Raw genomic sequence first — 23,017 nt, 5'->3', positions numbered from 1 at the left:
AGGCTAGCCCGGGGAACTTAGATTGAATGCTAGTGGCGGACACGTAAGCTACGCTGTGTGACTCGCGGAGGCTGCCGTGCGCAGAGAGAGCGTGCGGGGCACAAGTAGATAGGGAACGGGGCTGGCGTAGGCCGTGGTGCAGACGCGAAGGGCGTGGAAAGCGGAGCCGCGCAGATGAGAGAGGCGCTGGCTGAAGCGGCGCAGAGCCGGGAAGCTGCAGGGATAAGAGAAATAGAAGTTTAGAAGCAAAGTGAGAGAAATAGGAATGCTGGAAGACAGAAGTAAAATGGGAGAAATAGGAATGCCCGGAGATAGAGAAATAGAGAAATAGAAAGGCCTCCCTACAACACTGCAATGTGAGAGCTTGGATTCGGTCTGCCTGATTAAGTGAGGCGATGAGCACGATGAGCACCTGCGGCGGCTAGCAGCTTATGCGCCGCAGGTCACCGAAGACAGGCACGAATTAACATCAGTAAGGCCTCCCCACAAAAAGGCAATGAGAAGGCTTGGATTCGGTTTGCCTGATAGGGCTTGTAAGCCCCTGCAGGCTCGACCAGAGCATGCGCTGCAGGGCACCGAACACAGGCACGCATCAGCGCCTAAAAACCTCCTCACAACATGGCGAAGAGAGGACCCGGATTCGGTTTGCCTGATTGATAGGACTTGTAAGAGCCTGTGGCAACTCTAGCAAGTAGAGCAGAGTGTGTGCCACGGGACACCGAAGACAGGCGCGTATCAACGCCAAAAAATAAAAAGAAAGGGGGATCTGTGGGGAGCAACCGGACTAGACTGAGTTACTGGAATTAAGACTTATTCTATGCATCTGCTCTCCCACAATATGGCGCTGGGAGAGAAGTAAACAGCTTCCGCACAGCTGCCTCCAGTTCAACTAATAAACTGTAGGACTTGCTATTGATTGGAGGAGAGCAGCGTACTCGGCGTGTGGGCAGCCGAGTTAGGATTGGCGGAGGAGGACTATAAAGGAGGAGAGAGACGGCATGCAGCAGGAACATCTATGGGGAACATCTAAGGGAACCCGTGCAGCCCCCGAGAAAGCCGGCCGGCGGTGTGCCGCTCCCCTGCGGAAGTGGGGAATGTGGCCAGGGGGAACCGCCCTTCCACGGAGGTGGAAGGGATAGTAGCCAACCCGGGAAGAACCAGCAGCAAACCCGGGGAGGGCCGAGCAGACGAAAGAACAGCGCAGGGTCCTGTGTCGTTCCTCCATGAAGAGGGGGAGCGACAGACATCCCTTGAAATAGGAGACCAATAGCTTTTTTACAAGTTATTTAAAAAAATGGAGGAGGTAAAGATTTGAAAGATACTATTTTTTCCTGTAAAAATTTATCCCTTATGTTAAATTCTGGTTGCAACTCATTATATGAGAAAAATTAAAATATCCATGACTCTGTATGCAGCATTAACAAACACACATTATCATCACTTACTTTTCAAAGATTGCACTGTGCTGACAAAAATTCTCCATTGGTTCACCCTTGGGATAATTGTATGTTACACAGATTTTCACCTGATTGAAAGGCCGGGCCAATTCAGTTGAACATTATTTTGTAGGTCAGCAGGTTCAAGGTTACCCTCTAGAAGCTGCTTCAGAAGAGCCCCAGGGCGTGATGTGAATTAGATGGATGTGCTGACCTTAGCAGAGCTTGGCATGCTGGTGCTCAGGGACCCACAGCCAAGAATTCAGGAGAGTAGGGTATTCCACATTCGAGGTAAGTAGGAAGAAGAGACTGTGGGACATGTTTTAAGAGACTGAACAGTTCGTAAAGAGCTGGGAATGGACTGCATTCATCTAATACCTTCACTAAGCTTCTTGGGAGATTGGACACAAATTCATTTCATCTGAGAGGCAGATATTTCCAATTTCTACAATGAGTTCATTTCTTTATGATATGAAAATGATCACAAGTTTAAAAAGAACAGCATTTGTTGGGCCACAATTTGGAGCACACATTTCCCCTGGTAGAGGAGAGCCAGCGTCGGAAGCTTTCACCTGTTATCATGTTGGGCTGAGCAAAGAGAAAAACACTCAGGAAGTAAACAAGCTTGTCAGTTCGCTAAGGAAGTAGCAGACCAGCTGTCACTCTATTGTACAACGTTGAGTTTTAAATTGTATTCCAAAGACATGAAAATGAGAATCCAATATCACCTCTCATTTCTCTTAAGCAAGGCAACAAGACAGATTCCCAAGTCACAGAGTGAATGTAATTAGAGTAGCTGAAATAGGGCAAAAAGTATACATTTATATGTACATATAGGCTCATTGAAAACCTGGCCCTAAATGAGCTGTATGGGGCCAGGTTTTCAATGAGCCTTCTGAATTGTGTCTGTAGTCTTTAAGGGAAGCTTCCATTTTCACCAGTATAAGCCCACATTTCAAAAGCAAATTGGAGACCTGCATGAACAAGCAGGCAGTTAGGCAGCTAATTACTGTTTGCAATTCAATTACCTAATTACTGTGGGCAAGTGCAGGGTGTTTGTGCAAGCAAACAGTCCCACCCACAAATATTGCAGATTTGATTAAGAAGGCTTAGGTGCAAAGATCCATGTTCACTGCTAGTGCCTAATAGGCTCAATAATTTTCCCTCTGGGCCCAAGAAAGTCTTGGTTAAACAGTCTTCAGGGAATGGAGTGGGGAAAAGTCTGCCTACAGAAACCTCACCAGCCTCTCCCCATACCATGCTAACGCTAACCTGGAACTTTGCCTTGCTACTCAAAGTGTGGTCTGTGGACCAGCAGCATTAGTTTCCTCTGGGAGCTTGTTGGAAAAGCAGAATCTTGGGCGCTACCCCTCGAGCTTCTGAGTTACAATCTGCAGGATGACCAGAATCCCAAGTGATTTGGATGCACATCTGTGATTGGGGAGCACATTCCTAAAGGACCACTCAAGAATCAGGACTACTTTGGATGCTAAGTCATGCAAAGTTAAGTCTTTTTATTAAAATTAGAGCAAGTTTATTCAGCCAGAAGGAGCAAACTGGGTGCTTTCAGAGAATCCCAAATTCTAAAAATGCTAATACTGAAAGTACTCATCATGTGCCTTAGGAAAGAGTGGAGATGATGTAATGGCTGCCTCCCTACAAAGTCCATAAATACATCTTTCACACATCATTCAAGGAACATCCTCCACCCATTTTGGATCCATTTGACTTCTAGTATTTGTCTTCATCTGTGCCTACATGTTCAGCAGCAAAACCATTCTGTGAATATCCTCAACCAGGACTTTTAGTCCAATTAATCAGTCCAATCTGCTTCCACAGAAAACAGTATGAGAGGACTCTATTTTGTGGTCTCTACAGAGACAGATCACGCTGATCCACTTATTCAAACATTACTGAGGGGATGGTTATGCAGCCTCAGGGATAGGCATTTTCTACTCACAAATATACTGTTTCAACCAGCTCATCAATCTCATTCACTTTGCATGGTGCTAGAACCTGAGAGCAGTGCCATTTAAAGCAAAATTGAGTAGTTTGTCTTCAGGATATAAAAGGAAAGCAATACACAAGAATCAAGGACCTGACCCTACCACTAACCAGCTTTGTGACCCTGGGCAAGGCACTTAAGCCTCAGTCTCTTCACCCCTAAAATGAAAGGATTGAATTGGATGGTTTTCTAACTCCCTTCCAATTCTTGCAATAATTTGTCATCATTCTTTCACACTTGGGTTCAGGACTTCTAAGTCCAAATCCACTTGCCAGCTACCTCCATATAACATACTAAGCTTTCCAATTCCAAACAGGTCCCTGGTGTGGGCGTTCCCAGCTATTTTCTACCTACACTTTCCTACTGTGAATCTTATCCAATTTGGAACCTTCTTCAATTATCTATTCCATTGATAACCTTCCCAAAAATTGTGCCCCAATGTATTAGTTGTTAATTTAAAAGTGTTAACATTCCTGTGCAGTTTTTGAATTTGAAAAGGAAAGTTGCCTTAGCTACAAGGATTCAATTTCTGATGACAAAATTTTAAATCCATTTCCCTAAGAAGGAAACTGTGACATTTCTGTAATAACTGAAGCCCTGCTCATGAGACCACAATGCACGATTTAGCAAGTGAGACACAAAGAGATTAACTCACTTGCCCCAGGAGATGTCGAGATGCCACTGGAATTAATGCTAATACTTCCTGAATCTAAACACTTCAGGGAGGTTTATCTTTTTTATTGTTATTATTAACACTTGATCATAGCCAAAAGGCCAAGAAGTGATTATTATTATTATTATTACAAAGACTACTGCAGTTTGAGGTAAGTGCTGACCAATCAGTAATTTGATGAACTTGACCTTCCAATAGGTGAAGGGCAGGCCAGATCCCGGACAGGGTGTGGATATCATTTTAGGGTTTCTTCTGTAAAGGAAAAGAAACAATGTCTTTCACAATAGTGCTTTCCAATAGTTATTCAAGCTAAAGTTAGTGGAGTCTTGAAAGAAATCAACCATTCAACAACTGAAATGGAAAGATAATATTGCTAAGATACAGAGATTGTCACAAATGCAAAAAAAATGAATAGATACAATGAAATATCAGGATATCTGTCAATGACTTTCTATCTGTTATTTGCATTGGACTTGATCTCTAGTTTCTCTCATATTCTGGGATTTCTTTGAAAAATTATGACAAGAATAATGAATTAAACCTTAAATGAAATTATTAGGAATAAATAAAAGATCTAATATGTGGATTCATATAAACTTCAAAGGACAGGATAGAGTAAAGACATGGCTTAGTAGTCAGATGTTTAGAAAGAAAAAAGAAATAAAGAGAGAGAGAAAGAAAAACAGAAGAAAATCACTGATTCCAATCAAAGTCTTACATGACTTTGAAAGAGTTAACTTGAGTTCAAGCAGCATAGATTTATATTCATTTAAACAGATTAAGAAAAATTATAATCTTGTCCTGCATTGTTAGGCAACACCCAGAGTGTTGTATTTACTTTTGAGTTCAGTTTTGAAGGCACTAGTTTTTTAAAGATTTATTTATTTATTTATTTGAAAAGCAGAGTTACAGAGAGAGAGAGAGAGAGAGAGAGGCAAAGAGAGAAAGAGAGAGATTTTCCATCCACTGGGTCACATCCAAATGGCCACAATGACAAGAGCTGGGCCAAAGCCAGGAGTCAGGAGCTTCTTACAGGTCTCCCCCATGGGTACAAGGGCCAAAGGACAAAGGACTTGGGCTAATCTCTGCTGCTTTCCCACGTGCATTAGCAGAGAGCAGGATGGGAAGTGGAGTGAACAAGACTTGAACTGGCATCCATATGGGATGCTGGTTTTGTAGGCGGTGGCTTTACCCACTATACCACAGCACTTGCCCCTTGATAGTGTGTTTAAGAGGCAAGTGAACAGCAGAAAATGTGTTCAGAAGAAGGCAGCCAGAACAGTGAAAAGATTCTGCACCTTGTCATGTGAGGAACCACAGGATTGGACTGCTTAATCTCAGGAAAAAAAGACCCCAAATGACAGGATGATCACTTGAAGGATGTCATTTTCTGGAGCAGCTGACACTGTTGTGTGTAGTTCCAGAGTGCAGCCAGGGCCAGTGTGGAGGACATGCACACAGGAGGGACTTCTAAGCAATTAGGGACATTGAGACCCAGAAGGGGTGACCTCAGGAGGTCATTTCTCAAAGCAATTCAAGTCCTTTTTTTAATTCTTCTTTGGAAAAGATCTAAGCATCAGATGAGTGGAAGAACAAGGTGATCTTAACCGTTCCTTCTCAACTCAGAGTCTAGGAAATGGAGGGGAAAGCTGGACAAACGAGAAGGAAGAAAGGGGTAAATGCCAGGTGTTTAATACTACTTTAAATGAAAATATTCCTGTGCAGAAACAGCAATAAATCATTCATTTTCACAAGTGGATATTTTTAGCATATGTTGCTAACATGCATCGAAAGCACTTCTACAGAATTATGACTATTAAAGCACTCTTGATGTGACTGGTACAGCAAGGCTATCACCTATTAGTAAGCTTCAGTTTTTGCTAATGAGATACGAATGTCTTGTTTTTATGACTAGAAAAATCTTTCTACTGTACCCAATATGTGAATTATTTCCATGATCCTTATTTAAGACTATCATAACTCTCATTAACAAATTTTATTTTTACCTGACTGGTTCAACACACTTCATGTTAATGGTTACTTCTCAAAGAGGCAAGATACCTTCACTTTGTATTCATTCTTGGTTTCTTTGTTGCTGCTAGTGTAACTGTAATTGATTAAGATGTGATTGTCTTCAGCACTGTGGCCATCTGTGTTATTAATGCAAAAGCAAAACAAAATCTGCTCCTTTTATCCTACTTCTACCACTCCACCTCCAAAACCCAATGATCATCTTATTTTGACTTACTCAAGAGGTTTGAACCATTTTCTGCTTTTAAGAATCCCCACTATGTAGGCTTTCAAAGTTCACCTGTTCTCTATGGTACAGGACAAATCACTAAAATCCTGACAACACACATCATAATCAAATGTGCAGATGTCTACCACTATTAATTAGCAGAGGTATCATCAGAGAGGAATGTCTCTCTATAGTTTTGTAGTTCTGGAATTGTACTATTTAACCTCAACAGAGAAGGGACACACAAGGAAGAAAGATATGTCAATTCCTACATGAGTGATCACCTTTTATAACTATAGTAATAATTATTTTTCTACTGTTTGGGGAAAGGCAAAAAGGATGCAAATGTTTGGACAGCTAAGCTGCAAAATGAGGCCTCTATGCACTCAGAGATAAGAGAAAATGCCCATAAGGTAGTCAGAGAAATTATGTAAAGAGGATGTAGAGACACCAGGAACCACTTTTACCCTTTTTTAAAATTATTTTTCTGGGATATAATGAGCCTCGTTGTCAAGGAAAATGGTTATGCCAGCTTTTACCTGAGGAAGAGGTAAATATAGCTGCAAATAAGAGAAACCCTTGACCACTAACAGTCCTTTCCCATGTAAAGACCTCTGAAGGGTCTACACCATCTCCCAGTAGCTCTTTCCAGACTCCCAGGAAATGCCCATTGGCTGAATGTGTACTCCTGGGGGAGATCAGCCCTTCAATTGACTTGAGATGTCAAATCCACATCTTCCTCTTGAACACCATCATTTTTACCAAATGCCCAGCATATATTAGAAGCTTGAGAAGCAAGAAAGCCGACAACAAACAAGACACACAAAAGTTCATTCTCTTAAGTTTCAGGAGCCACTCACCTTCACTGGAACTCTTCCTCACCCATCACCAAGGGGTATCAGAGAAACAAACTCTGGGCCCAGGTCTACCTGTCTAACAGCCCAGCAACAGAGAGAAGAGACTCAGAGCATAAGACATTTGTCCATCCCTGTACATCAGAAGACACCATGGAAGAATTCAAGAAAATGACCAGCATTACTCCATTCTATTGGTAGAAGGAATTTGATATCTATATTTTTATAGAGATTTGCTTATTTAAAATACACCATGATGGGATGATTATCATATTCACCATTGCAAATAAAGAAATAAAGTAAAAAAGCAATCAGGGCTTCTGTTACTTACAAGGATTATTTAATGCCAAAACCAAACATTATCTTCACAATACTATTAAATTATCTTCAAAAAGAAAAACTATTAATTCCACATTAGTTCCAGGATTTGTTCTAGGTTTACCTGAATTAGTCAAGTCCACAAGAAGTTTAAAAATCAGAAAGGAAACTAAATAATTACATGTGTTATACTGTGGATTCTAATAAAGGCTCTTAGAAGATGCTGTAGTAACAGAACATATTCAATTTTGAGCTAGTTCTTAAAACATGAATAGGTGTTCTCAAAGGAGAACAACCTCAAAGAACCACCTTGCTGAGAAAAGAGGACTGAGTCACAGAAACATGCAAGCAAGTGGCTCAGTGACACTAAGTTGAGGCAGGATTGTGAAGGGGCCCACGTGTTAGGTCAATGAACTGGGACTCAGTTCTATTGGAGAATAGGAGCTGTGAAAGGGTACTCTAAAAATATTAAGTGAAGACTATTATCAATACCCTACTAAGAGTGGAGTGCTAGGTGGCAGATACCATTCTACCGGCAAGCTGACTAGGAATGAAAACAGCAAGAATCCTTTTTGCTTATTCTAACCTGTCTCTACCCAAACTGACATCACTATTCACATCTCCTTCTACACTATCCAGGAGGTATCAAATGTAATTGAGCATCCAAGGGAAAGTTCTATGATGGCAGTGAATGGAGTCATTCAATCTGGCTACAGGATCTTCATTACAATTGCATGAAGCTTTCATTGTCGACCATATTATGAGAGTATACTCAGTGCTGGCACAAGGAGCACTGCATGGTAGAGCCAGCTGCAAATGTCCTGTCCAGTTTTCATGCACAAAGGAAATGAGAGCTTTTCTAAAAAAAATATGTTGCCCATTATCATTGTGATTCATCTTCTTTCCATCAACACCAGGATATCTCAGATTACATGTCTGGCTCTCTGGGGAAAGAGAACTAGGACAAGGTTGAAGGGAAGGGGTTGCCACTGTGGAGTCAGAGGCTCTCCTCTGAGGCTCCAGCTGCAGACAGCCATGCTCCATGCTGACAGCTGAGCCAAAGTCTTCCCGAACAATTGCTGAAAAAGCCTTTATAAAACAGAATATGAACCCTGGAGCCTACTGCTCCTGGCAGGGGTCGAAGGAGGGAACAGTAATTTTCTTTGTCTGTGGTAGCAGAGAAAGGGGAAGAAGTGTCACAAACATAAGGGAGAGGAAATGAGAGATCTTTATGCTGAGCCACTAAATTCACTAGAGGCTGAAAATCATGAAAAGGAAGTTCACATAAAATACCACTTGCATTTCACCTGCTATATTCAAGAAGCTTGAATGCAAGGATTTTTAAGTTATAGTTGTCTCATCTGTAGACATGAAATAATGATCTTGTGTAAAAACTTGGGATTAAGCCATTGGGCCCTTGGTGCCTCTGTGTTGCTTCCACAGAAAAGGAATTAATTGCAGAGATTTGACTCCACAAAATTGTAGGAGGGATTAAAGTCTTTGCAAGGCTCTCATCTTTGTACCCGAGACTGCATCTTGATGTTTTCAGGGTGGACAATCAGAAATGGAAAGTGGATGTGAAGTGAAAAGAATGAGGACAAGCTAAAAACCATGTCAGCCCTCATTGTTTCCTGCAGGAAGAGATGGATCCCTTTTCACAGGGATAAACACAAACACACACCTAGGCAAGGATTCAGAGTAGCTGAAAGAGAATCCTAGGGAAGGAAGAGCAACTGCTGTCCAGCTGCTGTTCTTACCAACAAGGAGAGCAAGGAGATGGGCAAAAAAATAGTGTGTGAGCCTCAGATGCACTTGGTGGCGCTGCCTCAACCACTTTAGCATAAAGCAAGACGACTACTATTACTGTTATGCCCCAAAGCTTGCATATAAATATTTCTGTGGCACACCTTAATCAGAAGAAAATTCTAGGGAATGCAACACAGCCTATTCAACACATTACAAAATCACCATGTGCCTTCAGAATTAGCTTCATGACTTTAACAGAAAGGTGGATAGCATATCGGTGTTGTACTGGTTTCCTATGGCTGCTGTAACCCAGCCACACAATCTGGGTAACTCAACACAACAGATATTCATTCTCTCATGCACTAGAGGCTAGAAATTCACAATCAAAATGTCTACAGGTCTATGTACCTTCCTAAGTCCCTTTGGAGCTTAAGGAAGAATCCTTCCTTGGTTCCTGATACCTGGCATTTCCTCACAGTCCTTGCTGTTTCTTTGCTGTAGCAGCATTGGTCTAAGACCATGTCTTCATGTGGACTTCTTCCCTATGATTGTTTGTATGCTCCTTTTCATATAAGGACACCAGTCATATGAGATCTAGGGTCCACCCCAATTCACTATGGCCTCATCTTATATCACTACTTACATCTGGAAAGACCCTGTTTCTAAATTAAGTCAGATTCTGAGGTTCTGCATAAATGTGAATTTCATGGTAGACACTATTTAGCTGAGTACAAAGTGTCATAAGCAAACATCTAGAAGGGGAGATGAATGGAAATCCTAAAGCAGAGAATTTACAATGTGAGTTCTTACAAAAGGGGCATCTTCATCCCAAAGAATTATGTGATCAGGAGTATATGCAAGACACCATGGAGCCTAAATCTGCTAACACTGGAATACATGAATATCTGGAAGACTGGAAGATATGTATTTGCTGTTTTCTTGGTTTCTCTTATTTAGTCCTTTATGGGATATCTCAGATTGCTATTCAATTCCCAGGCAATGCAGTGAGACTAGGCTTTGAACTCAGGGCTGTCAAATTCCAGAGGACTTCTTTTTGTATTAATGATATTATATAACAATAAATGCTTACTATGGTGAAAGTTCATAATATTTTTGAGGCCATCTGTTTTTCACCCTTCACTGTTCATAGTATATCTTCATAGTATATCTTCTTGCCTTTTGCCAACATAATCACAGCTTTAACTATGCTCAGGTTTTAGAGGAGACTTACCTCTGGTGTACTCTGCCCTGGCATAAAGAAGGTCTGGTTGGATCCCAATGAGACCAGTGAAATTGCCAACACCAACTCTGATCAGCAAATCCAAATGTTGATCAAAGATGGGCTGATCATTTGAAATTCTGTGACTATGCATTCGTAGGCTCAATTCCACAAAAATATCTTGGTTGTTCAGAAGGACAGGCATATGGGCACAGGTAAGTGAGAAGGTCCAGCCAAAGCTCCAACACCAGAGAAGTTATCCTGGAGGAGGAGGACGCAGATTCTGCATTAGCTGCTCAGAGACACCATGAGTCTAAGAAGCTGAACTGCCACATACATCTCAGCCTGTACCTAAAGGTGAAAGGGAATGTGTTCAAATGGAGCTAAAGTAGACAAGACTCACAAGAAGCTCCTTGCTGACTAGGCTGAGGTCTGTATGTCTAAGAGTAGGGAAGAATATAAACCCCAGAAAGAATGATTCAAGACCAAGAAGGAGGAGAGTATCAGGAGTCTGTCCAAGGAGGAAGGGACCAAGAAATAACATTCTCCATTTCTTTGTACATCACGGCCTCAGTGGCATTACATGGATCACTGGAAGAAAACAAGCTTTTATCTGCTGTTAACTATAACAGTAACAATAATAATATGTTTTGTCTGAAGACTCCCCTAACTTTCTTGGAACAGTGAGATCCTCCTATGACCTTGCATATTTTGATCACAATTCTATTGTACTCATGCTATTGTATTATGCTATCTATTTGTACATCTGTTTCCTGTCTTCAGTGAATACCATATCTTACCCCCACAGCATCCCCAGTACCCAGCCAGTGTCTAGAACATAACAGCAACTAGAACTTCAATTGACTAAAGTTCTTCATGGAAGAAGATTCATTTTCTAAAAATTCCTGGGGATGCTGTGTCTGGATCCTTCCCCAGTACACTATTTGCAGATGTTAAAGATTAAAGTTTTCATTTATGCTCAATGAAATAGTTATACTTCAAGGCAAATTGTTATTTCTTTCTTCTTTCCTAAGGAGAGATATTACAACTAATCTTTAAATTTTCAGAAAATTTAGCAGCTAATTTTTTGTAACCATTTTTCTTTCCCTGATTAAATAATCAGTTCCAAAATCTGATTTTGTATTATCTTTCAAAACCCTGTTAACCATACAAATGAATACACTTAAAGTTTTTTATTTAATCTTTGTTTTAAGGTTACTTCATGATCCAAGAATCCACCCTCACTCCAGCCATGGTTTCTAGTCATTTCTTCCCACGCATCTTCTCCATTTCCTGTTACTTTCTCCATGTGTCTAGGAGCAAGGTCCTGACTTCCCTAGACTCTATCCATAGCAGCCAAAGGAAACTGACCAAGAGGAAAACTCTACTAAAGAGGGGGAAAAAGACAAGGCAAGTATTATTTGGGGCCATTATCCAATTTTAGGTTCACTGATTCCCCTGCACTTTTTTTTAAAAGAAGATTTTATTTATTTATTTGACAAGTAGAGTTACAGAAAGAGAGAGAGAGAGAGAGAAGGAGAGAGAGAGAGAAAGGTCTTCTTTCCATTGGTTCACTCTCCAAATGGCCGCAATGGCCAGAGCTGCGCCTATCCAAAAGCCAGGAGCCAGGTGCTTTTTCCTGGTCCCCCATACGGGTGCAGGGGCCCAATCACTTGGGCCATCTTCTACTGCTTTCCCAGGCCACAGCAGAGAGCTGGACTGGAAGAGGAGCAACCAGGACTAGAACCGGTGCCCATATGGGATTCTGGCACTGCAGGCGGAGGATTAAAATAGTGCACCACAGCACCGGCCCCTCCCATGCACTTTTAACCATCTAAAGTTTATTTATCTAATAGCCTTCTGTGTACTCAGTCCTGTGTTATCCATAGTTGAGGATACAAATTTACCAAAAGGCCATTTTGTTTTAGTTCTGTGATGGCTCTTATCTCCTTAAAGGCTTTCCTCCATTCCCAGTGATGTCCTAAATCCTGGCTACTATGAAAAGTGTGGTCCACATACCAACAGTAGCAACATTGCCCAGGAGCCTACGAGAAATGAAGAATCTCTGGCATCTCTGCTGTCCTACTGTCTCAGAATCCATGTTTTTTGACAGGTTTTCCAGTTAATCACATGTACATTAATTGTTGAGATGCACATTGCTAGATAACTGGAGGTAGCTGTGATGAGAGAATAACTAAGCATTGCTATCAAAAGACCTAGGCTGGGCCGGTGCTGTGGCTCAAAGGGCTAATCCTGTGTCTGCGGCGCCAGCACACAGGGTTCTAGTCCCAGTCGGGGCACCGGATTCTGTCCCAATTGCTCCTCTTCCAGTCCAGCTCTCTGCTGTGGCCCGAGAGGGCAGTAGAGGATGGCCCAAGTGCTTGGGCCCTGCACCCGCATGGGAGACCAGGAGAAGCACCTGGCTCCTGGCGTTGGATCAGCGAGGTGCGCCGGCTGCAGTGGCCATTGGGGGATGAACCAACGGAAAAGGAAGACCTTTCTCTCTGTCTCTCTCTCTCACTGTTGGAAAACCACTTTACATCTCAGATCCTCAATTTCTTCAATGTGTATGAAAACTGAAAAGTGATCCATCCAAGAGTCACTTGCATTAGATCCTTAAGCCTTACCCTGTAATTACTGTACAAAACTGCTTAGAGTTTTACATTTTTAACAAGTTCAGGTGATTCTTGGGCACATTTTCATTTCAAGTTACCCAAACACTTGGTAACAGTGATAACTATGAAGGTTGTATCACATTTTTTCTTAGAATAAGATTGGTACGAATAAATGTGCCAAAACCATGTGAGAGAGTGAGAAATGTGCTGTCAGGAAGCAGTTCTGGAAGTTTCCAAAAAGGGAGGTCCTAGTATCTGTCTGAAGCAGGCAGACCATCACAGGAAGGTATTCACAGAGCTGGGGTGGCAAGTAGAGCATTGCAGGAGAAAAGTCAAACAAGCAAGGGGGAGGAGGTACTGATGACCAGGGTCTATTAAATGAACAAGAGGAGGCCAATTTGTATGTCCGCATCACAGGGGATATGCACTAGAAACCTAGGAAAGGAGATGACATTGTGGAAATCCTTGAATCTCAAGCCAAGGAACATGCCATATATTCAGAATTTGGGAAGAAGAGAGTATTTTACTAGAGCTACACTATAAAATCAATTCGAGAGCAGCATGTAGGGTTCTTGGAAGAGAGAAAAAGAGTCCGGGGGAGGTGAAGAGCTATAGTCAAGCCAGAACTCCTTAGTGAGCGAGAGTGGAAAGGAACAGCTGACATAGAAACCTGCCTAGAGGAGGAGAGACCGAGCCTGAGCAGGAAGAAGGGCAGAATATGGTTTATTAACAAGAGGCAGTACAGGGAAGAGGCCACCTGTGGTCCTTGATGTCAATCAGAAATGTACTACTCCCCAGTTCAGTTTCCTAACCTCTTTGAGTCTGTAACCTTATTTGTTACACAGGAGGAGTAATCTTACAGAGCTGCTGTGCAGAGTGCCTGAGCAAACTGTAAAATGCCTCATTCAGAGTGCTCCATGGGCCTTGGCTCCTCCTTTCCCTAAGTCCTTGTGACTCAGTGTGTGGTGCATAGACCAGCAGTGGCATCACCTTGAAACATAGCAGACATCAGGCCCTGCCCCAGACCTACTAGATAAGAATCTGAATTTTGATGTGTTACCTAAAGATTTCTGTGTATATTAACATTTGAGAAGCATTTACTGTTATGTAATCTTCTCACAGTTCTCCCCACCCCATCCCTCTAGCTTCTCTCTGACTTTCTGGCCTTAACCTTATCTTTTCTCCTCTCTAGTTCTCATTTCCCAAGAAGAAAACAAAGGAAAGAGAAAATAGAGGGGGGAAAAAATCACAGAACAGTCTGGAAGAATGCCCTATGACAATATCAGCACAAAGTTTTCCTTTTATTAAAATTATCACTAGAATACATTTTAAAAGACAATTCTAAAAAGGGAATTTAAAAAATGTTTGAAGAAAAATGATTTCCAAGGACAAATTTGATTTTGACAGTTTTTCTGCTATGCTTGTGTGGGGGGTATGGGGAGGTCAGAGGATCTCATTATTTTATTGGCATACCTGTAGTCAAGCTTTTACAATGATGGAAAAAAGAAAAAGATAGTGATCTAGCAGCAGCAGTAATCCAATATTACAAAGCAACAATCAGGATCTGTGGCTGAGAGAAGAACCTTTGGTTTTGGGGACTAAGGATCAAACTCTGTCTATTGGAATGCCTTTGCATCTGGCTACTATTCAAATCAAAGCTTTCAGGCTCTTGACATCATGAAGCAACACCATAGCAAAGGATCAAAGGATGGAGAATTCTCTGCAAGTAGGGGTTAGTTTGGGCCCATCCAACACGGGTATTCTCACCACAGCATCAGTGAGCACAGGGAAGCTGTTAAGCTGATGAGCCAGCAGCTCAAAGCAACAAAAACAGACATTCTGATCCCAAGCACAGAGAATGCAGCAAGGTGAACTCTAAGGCCCATGGCTCTGAAGAGGCATTTGTGATGAGAAAATAAGAGCCACAAAACAAACAGCCTTAGATCAACACCTCAAAAGTTCATCCAATATGGACAGAGGTCTGTCCACAACAGTGCTCTAGATATTTTTCAAAACCTGCCTTGAAATATCCTAGTAAATCCCCTAAATCTGATAAGAATCAGCAAGTGAAAGAATATGCTCTGATTTTATTTCAGTATAAATAAGTGAGGGATAGGAGGACAAAAAGGATATGCACTTATTTGAATGGTATATTATAGTTAACATAATTCACAGTCATTTGTGCTATAGCACTATTGTAATAAAAGAGTTATGAGTTGGGATGCTGACACATTTTAATAACTTTCCAGTGAGTCCTTGAGTAACATAAAAGCTACATTCTGGGTGCTTATAATGTTGTCAATGTTAATAATTAATTTCATTTATTGAGCAATTATCCCTTGCCAAAAATTGTTCTTAACAAAATATTACCACAAGGATGCTAAATAAAAGCTTATCTTGTAGATGATGAAACTGTTGCACATGGAGGTTAGATGTCTAATCCGATAATACACAGTTGATATAACAGGGGCCTGGCTGTCACATCTCTATCTTTCTGACTCTATTGCCCTATCTGGCAAATAACACTGCCCCTGCTTTACTGCTCTCCACCTTCCGTATCTGTCAAATGAAGACCATAGCAACATGGTCTTTGGTGTCCTTTCATACCAGGAAAACTCTGACTTTCTTTGATTTCAGGTTAGGCCAATTTATACCATGTAGTATAACATGAAGATTAATTTCATGAGTCAAGTTGGTCAAATTACAGTGCCAAGTTGTTCAGCCAGACACTTGTCTAGAAATATGGGGAAGATATTTTTGGAAGTTATTTACAATCAATTGATTTATGTAATGAGATTACCATTGAAACTGTGGGTGTGCCTCATTTAGTTAAAATTCTTTAGAGCAAAAACTGCAATGTTATGGAGAAAAATTACTTTTGCTTTGGCTCCTACCTGAGTTTCTAGTAGGTTGGCTTGCCCTCCAAATATCAGACTTGCCAGCAACAATTCCTTTAAGTGTAGATATTTACATATATCACTGGCTCCATTCTCTAGAGAAACCCAACGGATATAACAGAAAATCATTCATTGATTTTGGATACAGTGTTTTTAAAATCATTTGGCCTATATCAGAGCTCTAAATACAACTGAAAATAGGTATATTAAAGTGTCACTTTAGCAAAATACTGGAATGGAAAACCCCAAATCCTCTTTCTTCTCAAGAAACACCAAATCAACAAATATGAGTGCCCTCCATGAGAAATCCTGAAGTCAGTTGAGAGGTTTTTGTACATCAGGTGAGGGTTAAACTAGGCATATTAAAGCAAGTAGGGGGACCGGCGCTGTGGCTCACTTGGTTAATCCTCCACCTGCGGTGCTGGCATCCCATGTGGGTGCTGGGTTCTAGTACCAGTTGCTCCTCTTCCAGTCCAGCTCTCTGCTATAGCCCAGGAGGGCAGTGGAGGATGGCCCAAGTGCTCGTGCCCCTGCACCCACGTGGGAGACCAGGAAGAAGCACCTGGCTCCTGGCTTCGGATTGGCTCAGCACTGGCCATAGCGGACATTTAGGGAGTGAACCAGTGGAAGGAAGACCTTTGTCTGTCTGTCTGTCTGTCTCTCTCTCTCTCTCTCTCACTGTCTATAGCTCTACCTGTCAAATAAAAAAAAATTAAAAAGCTAGTAGGGACATATTTGACACCATCTCCCCCCTGGCACAACATCACATGATAAGGAAGAAACTAATCTCCTTGCTGCTTCCTGGGAAGGGAAAAAAGATGACTAAACCATTCATCCAATGCTCTGACTTTTGGAGGGAAGCTATGCAAAGGACTGGTTTCTGTCTCTCCATGAAAGTGCAGATAGAACTCTGTATATTCTAGATGCCTGAGAATCACTAATAACAAAAGAATTGAGTTGTGGGTTGCTACTTCAGAGGATTTATGGCATATCAGACATAATATCAGATATCAGACATAGGCCAACAAAGCTTAGTAGCCTCTACTTCAGGGAATGAGATATTCTAATATGAAACAGAGTGTCTTAACCGCTGACCTAACCAATATGTCTACTTCTACATCTTTTCAGGGCTCAATTAACTTATTTCTGTCTAGCCTGACTCAGAGTGCTGATGGGGGACCGAGAAGACTCCAAATGTCTGGGGGCCTCTGAAGTCAAAAAAAAAAAAAAAAAAAAAAACTAATTGGGAAGCATGCTTCTGTTTCCAAGGATCCATGATACAAAGCACAAACATCAGAAGCAGTAAGATAATATGATCTCCTGGAATGGTGTGGGGGAACAATTAGCTAATAGCTAATCCTTCTAGTTTTGAATCTGTATGCACAAGTCCAGAAAAGCCAGATCTACAGAAAATGTTTGGGAGAACTCCAAAATTTCTAGCCTAGCTGATTGATGAATACATTTCAAGCAGACTTGATCAAGCAGAAGAAAAAATTAGCAAATTCTAATATAGATCATTTGAAAGTATTGGATCAATGGAGCAAGATGAGGGAAAAATGAAAAAGAATGAAGATAGGATTTATAGGATGCCATCAAGCTATCCAAAATATTCATTATGAGAATTCCAGAAGAGATAGAGAAGGGGGAAGAAATATTATGTAAAGAAATAATGGTTAAAACTTACAAATTATGGGGAAGAAAATAGACATCTGAATTCAAAAGTCCAAATGAATCCCAAATAGGATGAGCCCAAAGAAATTATCACTGAGATACATTATAATCAAACCATCAAACTTCCAAGAAAAAAAGTTTGAAAACAACAAAAGAAAAGCAACTTGTCGAATACAAGGGAGTCACACAAGATTATCAGCAAATTTCTCATCAGAAACACTGTGGGTCAGAAGGGAGAGGAGTAAGGAACACAAAGTACTGAGGGAAAAAAAAAAAAAAACTGCCAACCAAGCATACTATATCCATCAAAGTCTTCCTTCAAAGATGAAGGTGAGATAGACTTTTGCTGACAAATAAAAGCTAACTGAATTCATCATTGTTAGATCTGCCTTATAAGAAATGCTAAAGAGAATCCTTAATGCTAAAAAAAGGCACTAAATAACAGCACAACAGCATGTAATACTATAATGCATGCTGGTAAAAGTACATATATATACAAGTACTGACTGCCATAATTCTGTAACAGTGGTGCATAAATTATTTTTCACTCTGGTATGGAACTTAAAGCAAAAAAATGCAAAAATAACTACAAATGCAAGAATTAATGAAGATAAAATATAACAAAGTAATTTGGAACTTCAATAACAAAGTTGGACGAAGGAGTAAAACTGAAGAATTTTATATGTGATTGAACTAATGTAATATTAGCTTAATATCAATTGTTATAACTCTAAGTTATTTTATGTAAGCCCAATATTAATAACAAAGAAAATAGCTATAAAATACACAAAAGGAAATAAGGAGTCAAAGCACGTAACAGGGCCGGCGCCACGGCTCACTAGGCTAATCCTCCGCCTAGCGGCGCTGGCACACCGGGTTCTAGTCCCGGTTGGGGCACCGGATTCTGTCCCGGTTGCCCCTCTTCCAGGCCAGCTCTCTGCTGTGGCCAGGGAGTGCAGTGGAGGATGGCCCAGGTGCTTGGGCCCTGCACCCCATGGGAGACCAGAAAAAGCACCTGGCTCCTGGCTCCTACCATCGGATCAGCGCGGTGCGCCGGCCGCAGCACGCCGGCCGCGGTGGCCATTGGAGGGTGAACCAATGGCAAAGGAAGACCTTTCTCTCTGTCTCTCTCTCTCACTGTCCACTCTGCCTGTCAAAAAATAAAAAAATAAATAAATAAAATAAATAAATTAAAAAAAAGCATGCAACAGAAAAAGTCAGCAAAGTGCAAAGGAAGATTGCAAGACAGGAGGAAGACAAAATAATTATCTCACAGATAGAAAACATTTAATCAAATATCATTACTAAGTCCTCCTCTCTCAATAATTAATTCAACTGTTAATAAGTTAAATTCCCCAATAAAAACATGGAGTGGTTAAAATATTTTTTAAAAAATCAAAATCCAATTATGTTCTCTGTACAAAAGACCCATTATGAAGTAGACATTTGGGCTAGTGGTTAAGTCATTAGTTAAGACACAAAGTCCCATATCAGAGTGCCTGGGTTCAAAATCAGGCTCTGCTCCTGACTCTAGCATCTTGTTAATGTAGACTGTGGGAGTAGTGGTGATGGCTCAAGTACTTGAGCTGACAACCACCCATGAAACATGTAGATTGGCTCCTAGCTCCCAAATTTGTTCCCATCCAGGAGCCACTGCAGGCATATAAGGTATGGGTGTGCAGAAGATCATGTTCCCTTTTCCTCTAGTCTCTCTGTCTCTGTCTCTCTCTCTCAGAAATATATAAAATCTTAAAAAGTCACTTTGAGGCCGGCACCATAGCTCAATAGGCTAATCCTCTGCCTACGGCGCCAGCACACCGGGTTCTAGTCCCACTCGGGGTACTGGATTCTGTTCCGGCTGCCCCTCTTCCAGTCCAGCTCTCTGCTATGGCCCAGGAAGGCAGTGGAGGATGGCCCAAGTCCTTGGGCCCTGCACCTGCATGGGAAACTAGGAGAAGCACCTGGCTCCTGGCTTCAGATCAGCGTGGTGCGCCAGCTGCAGCACGCTGGCCACAGTGGCCATTGGAAGGTGAACCCGTGGTAAAGGAAGACCTTTCTCTCTGTCTCTCTCACTGTCCACTCTGCCTGTCAAAAAAGAAAGTCACTCTGAGGACACAAATAAGTTGAAAGTAAAAGAATGGAAAAAGAAATTCTATGAAAATGTTTAAAAAAAGAAACAAAAAAACCCCTAGGGCTAGACATACTTAAATCATATATAGTAGACAAAGACATTAAATAGTCCTGAAAAAGTCAATTTGCAAGGAAATATAATTACAAATATATGTGTGCCCAACATCAGAGCATCTAAATATATGAAGCAAACATTGACTCAGCAACACAATAACAGTAGAAGATTGCAATATCCCACTTTCAATAATAGATAGGACATCCAGACAGAACATCAATAAGGAAACATAGAATTTGAAAACTCTGTAGACAAAATGGATGTAACAGACATAGAAACAACATTCTACACAATCATATAAGAACATAAATTTTTCTCAAGTACAAAGAGAGCATTCTCCAAGAGGGATCACATGTTCCGTTGCAAAATAAATCTTAACAAATTTAAGAACATTGAAATCACATTCCAGCATATGGAATGAAACTAGACATCAATTGCGGAACGGAAACTGTAAAATTATCAACATGTGGAATTTATAAGATACATTCCTCGGGGCTGGTGTTGTGGCATAATGGGTAAAGATGCCACCTCTGACATCATCAGCACATTTGGACATTGGTTCATGTTCCAACAGTTCCACTTTTGATCCAGCTCTCGGCTAATGGCCTGGGAAAAGCAGCAAGATGTTCAAAGTACATGGGCCCCTGCCACCCACTGGGGAGACCTGAAAGAAGCTCCTGGCTCCTTGCTTCAAGCTGGCCCAACTCTAGTCATTGAGGCCATCTGGGGAGTGAACCAGAAGTGGAACGTGTCTCTATTTCTGCCTGTCACTCTCTGTAACTGTTTCAAATAATAAGTGAAACCTTTTTATCTCGCGCAACCCATGGGTAAAAGCAAATAATATAAAGGGAAATTAGAAAATATCTCAAAATAAATGAAAACAGCATACTCCATTCATAGAACAAAGCAAAGAGAGCTCTTAGAATAAACTTTATAATGAAAAACATGTACACTACAAAGAAAGATTACAAATGAACAACAGAATTCTACACCTCAAGAACCCAGAAAAAGGAGAACAAACTATGCACAAAATTACCAAAAGGAAATAATAAAGATTAGAGTAGAAATAAATGGAATAAAGAATAGAAAAACAATTGAACACATCAATGAATTAAAAAAGAGAGGATGCCTTGCTAAAGGACACTGTTCCACACTTCGGAAGTCCATGGTCGCCATAGAGTAACAATGGACCTTCATTTGTATCTAAAAAACTCAACAGGTAGCTGTTACTCTAGGAGTTTCTTCTCATCTCCATGCTGCTTGGAGACCTCAGTTATCAGGTAAAGTTGAAAAGGCTAATCATAGTATTAAGAAAATTCTAGCTAAGCTTTGCCAAGAGACCTCAGAAATATGGCTTAAACTATTGCCTATTGCCCTCCTCAAAATGTGAATAGCACGCTCAAAATGTGAACAGCACCAATAAACCTAAAGTTTAGTCCATATTAGATGCTATATGGAAAGCCCTTCCTCACCTCTGACATCCTCTTTGATTCAGAAATTCAAGATCATTTAAAGTATACTATCCATTTAGGCCAGGTACAGAAGGCTTCCTAATAGAGAACAGTAATAAAGTTCTCCCAGTACCAGATCTTAAAACTCATGTGCAGCCTGTTTCCCCAGAAGATTTAGTTTTATTAAAACTTAGGAAAGAAGGATCCCCTTCAGACCAGTCACAGTCTAAATGGAAAGGACCCTACCAGGTGCTACTAAGCACAACTACTTCAGTAAAACTACAGGGCATTCCACGCTGGGTACATTTGTCAAGGATTAGACTTCTACCTCTTGAATCTTTGCAAGTGCACTTGAAAGATAATCCTGCCTACTCCTTTGAGCCAATCAAAGATCTCAAATACCTCTTCAAAATGCAAAAAGCTAATAAAGCTTTTGCTTTTGTTACTTCAAGTCTGCTGCACTTTAAGGCAGACATGTTGTACCTACCTCTTCTTTTGATTCTCTCTAGGAGCTGTTATTGGCAGGAAAACTGTAGTGGGTTCTTCTATTATAATACTAGAAGATCATGGTATGCCACGTGAAGCTAATTTTAAAAACCTGACCATTGCTTTTGGCCATCTGGTTTATACCTCAGACCAATTTGTACAGCAAGTACTTACATCCATGGACACTGTCCAAGGTAGTTATTGGCAACCAACAGGCCTTGGAATATATAATGATAGAATAAGGGGGGAGGGGGCATGTGCAATGAATAGTGGGATCTGCCACCTCTAACAATAAAATGTTTACTGAAAGAGACATTAAAAATCTTTACACCCAGGCTAAATAGTTTTACAATCTGCACAAGGACAGCCTATCACCACCCACTATCTGAGAATAAATGAGGTATATTCTCACCTTAAAGGGTACTCCACTTGCAATTTGCTTTGTTCCAGTTTTGCTCATACTGATTGATAAACTTGTGTGTTTCAGAATTCAGCAACTTCTGAAAGTAATGGTGACATTACCATGTGGGGAAAGACAGCCATTTGCAGTGACTGAAAATTCTCCAGCTCATGTAACAGATTCATTAGATGAGATAGAAAGAGATTTCCAGACCTAAGACAGGCAGGATCTGTATCCATGATCAGCAGGAAATAGAATAAGCTCAAAAAAGCTTGGTGAGGGGGCTCTCTCTCCCCTTGTGAACCTAACAAAAGCAGGGTATTGAGGCCCTACTCCCTAAGTAAAGCCCCCATGTTCCAGTATATTCTATCACTCCATAAATAAACTTTATCATGCTGGTAAAAGAAAGAGAAGATGCAAATAAACAAAATCAGAAAGCGAAGACATTACAGCCGAGAACACAAAGATAAAAAAGATTGTGGGGAGCAACTCGGACTAGACTAAGTTACTGGAATTAAGACTTATTCTATGCATCTGCTCTCCCACAATATGGCGCTGGGAGAGGAGAAAACAGCTTCTACACAGCTGCCTCCAGTTCAACCAATAAACTGTAGGACTTGCTCCTGATTGGAGGAGAGCAGCGTACTCGGCGAGTGGGCAGCCGAGTTGGGATTGGCAGAGGAGGACTATAAAGGAGGAGAGAGACGGCATGCACCAGGAACATCTAAGAGGAACATCTAAGGGGAACACCTGTGCAGCCCCCGAGAGAGCCGGCCGGCGGTGTGCCACTCCCCCGCGGAAGTGGGGAATGTGGCAGGGGGA

The 23,017-nt window shown here is 41.2% G+C and overlaps 1 pseudogene; it reads left to right on the top strand.

Annotated features, from left to right (window-relative positions):
* Nucleotides 1-10,476: 10,476 nt before the first annotated feature.
* Nucleotides 10,477-11,031, top strand: LOC127492181 (large ribosomal subunit protein eL19 pseudogene; annotated as a pseudogene).
* Nucleotides 11,032-23,017: the final 11,986 nt, after the last annotated feature.

Source organism: Oryctolagus cuniculus, chromosome 9, assembly GCF_051225735.1.
Source record: "Oryctolagus cuniculus isolate XC-2025 breed Fujian yellow rabbit chromosome 9, ASM5122573v1, whole genome shotgun sequence".
Lineage (NCBI taxonomy): Eukaryota > Metazoa > Chordata > Mammalia > Lagomorpha > Leporidae > Oryctolagus > Oryctolagus cuniculus.
This window is presented reverse-complemented; position numbering and strand designations above follow the sequence as displayed.